The following is an 8,500-nucleotide window of genomic DNA, read 5'->3' as shown; positions in this document are numbered from 1 at the left end:
AAGCTACAGCCTTCAAATTTGGACCACTTGCATAGTTTTGTGTACCGAATTAAACTTTGACCTTAAGATTGACCTAGTGACCTACTTCAAAATTTCTCAAGCTACAGCCTTTTTGTGTACAAAGAACTTTGTCCTTGAAATTGATCTAGTGACCTACTTTCACATTTCTCAAGCTACAGCTTTCGAATTTGAACCACATGCACAGTGTTGTGTACGGAAATGAAATTTGACCTTGAGCTAGTCAATAAGTCTTGAAATTTGGAACACTCTAAAAAGGCACATTGGTGGGCGCCAAGATCACTCTGTGATCTCTTGTTTTTAGCTCACCTGTCACATAGTGACAAGGTGAGCTTTTGTGATCACCCTTCGTCCGTCCTCAGTCCGTGTGTCCGTCCGTCCGTCCGTGCATCAACAATTTCTTGTCTGCACGATAGTGGTTCATTTATGATTTTATTTTAACCAAACTTGCACACAACTTGTATCACCATAAGATCTCGGTTCCTTTCTTGAACTGGCCAGATCCCGTTATGGGTTCCAGAGTTATGGCCCCTGAAAGGGCCAAAATTAGCTATTTTGACCTTGTCTGCACAATAGCAGCTTTATTTATGATATGATTTCTACCAAACTGGCACACAACTTGTATCACCGTAAGATCTTGGTTCTTTTTTTTGAACTGGCCAGATTCCGTTATGGGTTCCAGATTGATGGCCCCTGAAAGGGCCAAAATTATCTATTTTTACCTTGTCTGCACAATAGCAGCTTCATTTATGATTTTATTTTAACCAAACTGCACACAACTTGTATCACCATAAGATCTTGGTTCCTTTCTTGAAGTGGCGATATTCCATTATGGGTTCCAGAGTGATGGCCCCTGAAAGGGCCAGAAATAGCTATTTTGACCTTGTCTGAACAATAGCAATTTCGTTTATGATTTGGTTTTAACCAAACTTGCACACAACTTGTATCACCACAAGATCTTGGTTCCTTTCTTGAACTGGCCAGATTCCATCATGGGTTTCAGAGTTATGGCCCCTTTAAGGTCCAAAATTGGCTATTTTGGTTTTTGCAGCCATATAGAGACTTCATTTATGGTTTTATTTGATACAAACTTCCAAAATATCTTCAACAACAAGAAATCTTGGGTTCCATGATAAATCAGATCCAATCGTAGGTTCCAGAGTTATTTTATACCTGATTACCTCCCCTGATTGTAATCAAAATGGATTTATATCAGTTAGTACTTATAGGACTTATTTGAAATTTCATTATTGTCATTAGTTGGACTGAGCCAATCAGGGTAGATAACTATGGACTGATTTTGTCAAATTACCTCCCTTTATTTCAAATTAAAATGGGTATATCTTCGTAACTAATGAAGATACTGATCTGAAATTTCATTTATGTCAACAGATTTATTTGTTAGATCCTTCGTTTGTTCACTTACAATATTTTTTTTAATTACTTCCCTTTTACGTTACTATAAATAGCTTATTTTTAGTAACTTTTTTATTATTGGCCATAGGGAAAAACCGAGACTACTTTTCTGTGGTACAATATGGATGATACCTCTAATTTTTAGGTGTATTTTGACATATCTGTACCTTGTAAGAATTTTTATTTTTCTTTTCGGTTAAATTTCTTCCCTTTGTTGTTACTGTCCTTTGGACTTAGGTATTTTTTCTGAGGACCTTCTTGTCCTCAAGTGCAATGATAACAGGTGAGCGATATAGGGCCATCATGGCCCTCTTGTTTTACGAATGTATTATTTTTCCTTTTAAAACACCAAAATGTACTGGCTTTAAATTAACATGTAAATTGTAATGGACAGTAACTGAACATAGAAATATTTTCACAGCTCGCAAACAGAAAACAATTAAAAGTTAATTGGCGCCAATTACAGGGAACTGTTTTAGGGTGTTAAAACACACTCGTTATGAAATATTTAATGCTTTAGATCAGCAAATAAACAGCTTTATGAATGGCACTGATTGATGTCAAACTTCGGCATCTTCAAAGAATGGCGAACGGAAATTATTTTGGACTAATCTTCTTGCCAAATGACAGGCATGTAGAGATGCCTAGCTGCTCGAAACTCGATTTTGATTGGGTAATATATCGAAATGGGCATATCTGTATTTGACTGGCAGAAGTCAAGCTATGATTGATTGACACGTGTCATATTTGTAAGCCCAGCAATAAAATCGGCGATATTATTTCGGCCGATTTGTAGACGTAATTTCGCCGTTTCCTAGTATTTTAAAACATTCTGTTTAGTATTACGTTTTATAAAACAAGTCTGCAAACTCTTAAATAATCTTTTCTAGACGTATTTTCGCCGAATCTTGGTTATTTAAATGCATTTTATCACACATAAAAATACATTTTGAAAGACTTTATTTGATTTCGTCGAATAACATAGGCAAATATCGCCAAAATTTTGGCAGATTTGTACACGTAATTTCGCCGTTTCCTAGGAGCTAAAATGTATTTTATTACATACAAAAAAGGATTTGCGTTTTATTAAACGAGTCTGCAAAGTTTTGAATAATCTTGGTGAATAATGCCAGTCTTTTCTAGACGTACCTGTATTTTCGCCGTATCTTAGTTATTCTTATCCATTTTATTATACATAAAAATATATTTTTAAAAATATCTTATTTTATTTCATTGTGCAACATTGGCAAATATCGTCAAAATTTCGGCTGTTTTGTAGACATAAGTTCTCCGTTTCTAATTTATTTTAATGTGCTTATCACAGAAAAATAATTATATATAAGCTGATTATATATTTTAAAATTTAATAACTGAAGTTGGCATTTTTTTTTACCAAAAAAAATTGGCGATTTATCATTTTATTTTTCTCAAAACTCATCATGTTCGAAAAATAATGCATTTCTACAAACTTTTGACATTGTTGATATCAAAAAATGACCGGATCTTTTACGAGGGTTAGTGGAAAAGACCCCAGATTGCACGTCCAATTTCGGATGCGTCTTATAAGCGAGTACACCTTATATGCGAGAACGTTCGGTACTTGATAAGAGGTGAAGGTCACAGGGGCCTGAGCATGCAAAACCATTTCTGATAAATAGCTTGAGAAATACTTGACCCAGTATGTTGAAACTTCATTGGATGATTGGACATACAAAGTATATGACTGCTATTGATTTTGGGGTCATTTGATCAAAGTTCAAGGTCACAGTGGCCAGAACATTGAAATCCGTTTCTAGTCCATATCTTGAGAAACACTACACCCAGAATGTTGAAACTTCTTGGGATGACTGGACATGCTGAGTAGATGATCCTGATTGCAGCCAACCATTGATGTCTCTTGGACTTCTGCTGCTGGCCCCTATTGACTTCTTGGCTATTATGACTACGCATTTTGGGAGATATGCACTTTTCTATAAAAGCATCTTCTAGTTAACAGTATTATGTCTCCCACCACACAGTGTGTCACAAAGCTTGTCCGCACTCTAAGTCAAACATTTCTCATCCGATCATCACCAAACTTCAACAAAATGTGTTTGCCAATAAGTGCTTGGCCAAGTTCGATAGCTAGCCAAATCAGCCTAGGCACTTCGGAATTATGGCCCTTGAATTACCGAAAAATGCTCAGATTTTAGGCGCATTCCTGGAGCCAAAAGGACCCCTATACTACTCATGAGTAGTATAGGGGTCTTTTTGGCTCCAGGAATGTGCATGCAGTCTGAGTAGTATAGGAGTCCTTTTGACTTGATGAATGTGCATGCGCTCTAGTAGGGCAAGTTCGATAATGAGCCGTATAGGGGTCCTTTTGGCTCCAGGAATGTGCATGCAGTCTATGTAGTATAGGAGTCCTTTTGACTTGATGAATGTGCATGCGCTCTAGTAGGGCAAGTTCGATAATGAGCCAAATCGGTCCATGCACTTCGGAGTTATGGCCCTTGAATTACCGAAAATCAGCCTTTTTACTCTTGTCCATGCTCTAAGTCGAACATTTCTCATCCGATCATCACCAAACTTTAATAAAATGTGTTTGACCATAAGTCCTCAAACAAGTTCGATAACTAGCCAAATAGGCCCAGGCACTTTTTTTTATTCTCGTCCGTGCTGTAAGTCCAACATTTCTCACCCGATCTTCACCAAACTTGAACCAAATGTTTTTGACCATAACTCCTCGACCAGGTTCATTAACTAGCCAAATCGCCTGAGGCACTCGAGAATTATGGCCCTCGAATTACCCACAATCGGCCTTTTTACTCTTCAAAGGAATATTTTTAGTGAGTAAACAGTATATAAAGACTGACTTGCTGTTTAGATGATTAGGCAGTTGTGGGAGACATGCGCTTTTCTCAAAAGCAACCCTAGTTTAACCTGTTTGCGCATGATGACATTGAGATATCAACTTACTTTGACTGCTTTTTCTCAATTTCCTTATGCACAAACAGGTTAGATAATTTTGACTGCTTTTTGCCCCATGTGGTTCTGGGACAATCTGTGTATGAAAAGAATTGGAACCACTGCCTTACCCTTGCATGATTGTAAGAGGGGACTAATAGGGTCTTGACACTTGGTTTTGCAGTAACTCTGTGATTCCAGCAGGTATGCAAATTTTGATTCCATATCTCATGATTTTATTTCGATGTAAATGAGATGTTGAACCAAAATTTGTAGTCCTATTTGGCGCCATATAACCTATACTGTGTTGGTGCGCCGTAAAACCCAAATAAATAAATAAATAAATTGACTGCTTTTTATCTCCAATTTTTGGAGAAAAGGGGGCTATTCTACTTGCCCCGTCGTCAGCGTCGATGTTGGCGTTGGCTTGAGCTTCTTGGTTAAAGCTTTTTTGATAACCTTTGTTTTCTTTGTTACTATTGGTTATATCTTACTGTTACGTCACATAAACATTTTCCAATATGCAAAGCTGGGCCCATTATACCAATGGTCAAGGTCACCAAGGTGTTATACTTTGGTTATTTTAAGGTTAAAGTTTTTCAACAACCTTTGTTTTTCTGGCATATCTTTGTTACTATTGCTTATATCTTTTTGTAACTTTACATAAATATTGTTCAGCAAACATGCAAAGTAAGTGCAGGGGCTGGACCAATTATGCCCAAGGTCAAGGTCATCAAGGTGTTATACTTAGGTTATTTTTATACGCCCGAAGGGACGTATTATGTTTTGACTCCGGTGTCCGTCCGTCCGTCCGTTAGCAATTTCGTGTCCACTCTGTAACTCTTGAACCCCTTGAAGGATTTCAAAGAAACTTGACACAAATGTTCACCACATGGAGACGACACGCAGAGCGCTTGTTTCGGATGACTAGCTTCAAGGTCAAGGTCACACTTAGGGGTCAAAGGTCATATGAGTGTGTTTCGTGTGCACTCTGTAACTCTTGAACTGCTTGAAGGATTTCAAAGAAACTTGGCACAAATGTTCACCACCCTGAGGCGACGTGCAGAGCGCATGTTTTGGATGACTCGCTTCAAGGTCAAGGTCACACTTAGGGGTCAAAGGTCATATATGACTTTGCTTTGTGTATATTGCTCTGCATTGCAATGCTCTTGTTTTTATTTGGCAGATCCCTTTTTCAGCTCACCTGTCACAAAGTGACAAGGTGAGCTTTTGTGATCGCGCGGCGTCCGTCGTCCGTCCGTCCGTGAGTCCGTAAACTTTTGCTTGTGACCATTATAGAGGTCACATTTTTTGTGGGATCATTATGAAAGTTAGTCAGAATGTTCAGCTTGATGATATCTAGGTCAAGTTCGAAACTGGGTCACGTGTCTTCAAAAACTAGGTCAGTCGGTCTAAAAATAGAAAAACATTTTGACCTCTTTAAAGGCCATATTTTTCATGGGATCTGTATGAAAGTTGGTCTGAATGTTCATCTTGATGATATCTAGGTCTGGTTCGAAACTGGTCACGTTCAGTCAAAAACTAGGTCAGTAGGTCTAAAAATAGAAAAACCTTGTGACCTCTCTAGAGGCCATATTTTTCATAAGGTCTTCATGAAGTTGGTCAGAATGTTCACCTTGATGATATCTAGGTCTAGTTCGAAAGTGGGTCATGTTCCGTCAAAAACTAGGTCAGTAGGTCAAATGATAGAAAAACCTTGTGGCCTCTCTAGAGGCCATATTTTTCATGGGATCTGTATGAAAGTTGGTCTGAATGTTCATCTTGATGATATCTAGGTGAAGTTCGAAAGTGGGTCACGTGCCGTCTAAAACTAGGTCAGTAGGTCAAATAATAGAATAACCTGGTGACCTCTCTAAAGGCCATATTTTTCATGGGATTTGTATAAAAGTTGGTCTGAATGTTCATCTTGATGATATCTAGGTCAAGTTTGAAACAGGGTCATGTGCGGTCAAAAACTAGGTCAGTAGGTCTAAAAATAGAAAAACCTTGTGACCTCTCTAGAGGCCATACTTGTGAATGGATCCCCATAACAATTGGTCAGAATGTTCATCTTGATGATATCTAGGTCACGTTGGGAAGTGGGTCACGTGCCATCAAAAAGTAGGTCAGTAGGTCAAATAATAGAAAAACCTTGTGACCTCTTTAGAGGCCAATTTTTTCATGGGATCTGTATGAAAGTTGGTCTGAATGTTTATCTTGATGATATATAGTCAATTTTGAAACTGGGTCAACTGCGATCAAAAACTAGGTCAGTAGGTCTTAAAATAGAAAAACCTTGTGACCTCTCTAGAGGCCATACCCTTGAATGGATCTTCATGAAAATTGGTCAGAATGTTCACCTTGATGATTTCTAGGTCAAGTTTGAAACTGGGTCACGTGCCTTAAAAAACTAGGTCATTAGGTCAAATAATAATAAAAACTTATGACCTCTCTAGAGGCCATACTTTTCATGGGATCTGTATGAAAATTGGTTTGAATGTTCATCTTGATGATATCTAGGTCAAATTTGAAACTGGGTCAACTGCGATCAGAAACTAGGTCAGTAGGTCTAAAATTAGAATTTTTTTTGACCTCTCTAGAGGCCATATTTTTCAATGGATCTTCATGAAAATGTTCACCTTGATGATATCTAGGTCAGTTTCGAAACTGGGTCACGTGCATTCAAAAACAAGGCCAGTAGGTATTCAAATAGAAAAACCTTGTGACCTCTCTAGAGGCCATATTTTTCATGATATCTTCATGAAAATTAGTGAGAATGTTCACCTTGATGATATCTAGGTAATGTACAAAACAGGGTCACGTACCTAGGTCAATAGGTCAAATAATAGAAAAACCTTGTGACCTCTCTAGAGACCATATTTTTCAATGGATCTTCATGAGAATTGATCAGAATTTTTATCTTGATAATATCTAGGTCAAGTTCAAAACTGGGTCACATGAGCTCAACAACTAGGTCACTATGTCAAATAATAGAAAAAACGACGTCATACTCAAAACTGGGTCATGTGGGAACAGGTGAGCGATTCAGGACCATCATGGTCCTCTTGTTGTTCTCTTGCAATAATTGTTTTTTTTTGTATTACTTCCCTTTTTTGTTACTATAAATAGCTTATTTTGAAACTTTTTTATTATTGGCCGTAGGGAAAAACCGAGACCACTTTTCTGTGGAACAACATGAATGGTACATCCAATTTTAGATGTTTTTTGATATTACTTAACCTGGTAAGAATTTTTTGTGGACTTAGAATTTTTTTTGGAATTTCTTCTTTTTGTTGTTCCTGCCCTTTGGGCTTGAACAGTCAAGTTCTTTAAATTTTATTCCCATCCTCTGGTGTAACCCTTCGGGTGTATATTGCCCCGCTTGGCGGCGCTCTTGTTAAGGTTTAAGTTTCTTGGCAACCTTTGTTTTTATACGCCCGTTTGAAAAACGGGACGTATTATGGGAACGCCCCTGGCGGGCGGATGGGCGGGCGGATCTCGGCGTCCACAGACCTTGTCCGGAGCATATCTTCTACCTGCATGGAGGAATTTTGATAAAACTTGGCACAGTTGTTCACCATCATGAGACTGAGTGTCATGCGCAAGAACCAGGTCCGGAGCATATCTTCTTCATGCATGGAGGGATTTTGATGAAAGTTGGCACAATTGTTCATCATCATGAGTCGGAGTGTCATGCGCAAAAACCAGGTCCCTAGGTCTAAGGTCAAGGTCACACTTAGAGGCCAAAGGATACAAGAATGAAAAATTCAAGAATGACTTTGTCCGGAGCATATGTTCTTCATGCATGGAAGGATTTTGATGTAGCTTAGCACAGTTGTTCACCATAATGAAAGGGAGTGTCATGTGCAAGAACCAGTTCCCTAGGTCTAAGGTCAAGGTCACACTTAGAGGTCAAAGGATACAAGAATGAAAACTTTGTCGGAGCATATCTTCTTCATGCATGAAAGGATTTTAATGTAGCTTGGCACAATTGTTCATCATCATGAGACGGAGTGTCATGCGCAAGAACCAGGTCCCTAGGGATAAGGTCAAGGTCACACTTAGAGGTCAAGGATACAAGAATGAAAACTTTGTCCGGAGCATTTCTTCTTCATGCAAT

This window comes from Mercenaria mercenaria, unplaced genomic scaffold, assembly GCF_021730395.1.
Source record: "Mercenaria mercenaria strain notata unplaced genomic scaffold, MADL_Memer_1 contig_3124, whole genome shotgun sequence".
Taxonomy (NCBI): Eukaryota; Metazoa; Mollusca; class Bivalvia; order Venerida; family Veneridae; genus Mercenaria; species Mercenaria mercenaria.
The sequence above is the reverse complement of the archived record's forward strand: the minus strand, read 5'-3'. Positions refer to the sequence as shown.